Genomic DNA, 202 nt, shown 5'->3' with positions numbered 1-202 from the left:
AACCTAGAACTAAGGAGAAACTTTCTGACAGTGAGAACAATTAACCAGTGGAACAACCTGCCTCCAGAAGCGGTGAATGCTCCAACACTGGAAGTTTTTAAGAAGAGACTGGACAACCATTTGTCCGAAATGGTATAGGGTTTCCTGCCTGAGCAGGGGGTTGGACTAGATGACCTTCAAGGTCCCTTCCAACTTTACTATT

The sequence above is a fragment of the Protobothrops mucrosquamatus genome, unplaced genomic scaffold (assembly GCF_001527695.2).
Source record: "Protobothrops mucrosquamatus isolate PMUCROS unplaced genomic scaffold, P.Mucros_1.0 scaffold2038, whole genome shotgun sequence".
Taxonomy (NCBI): Eukaryota; Metazoa; Chordata; class Lepidosauria; order Squamata; family Viperidae; genus Protobothrops; species Protobothrops mucrosquamatus.
Note: the sequence above shows the minus strand (reverse complement) of the source record.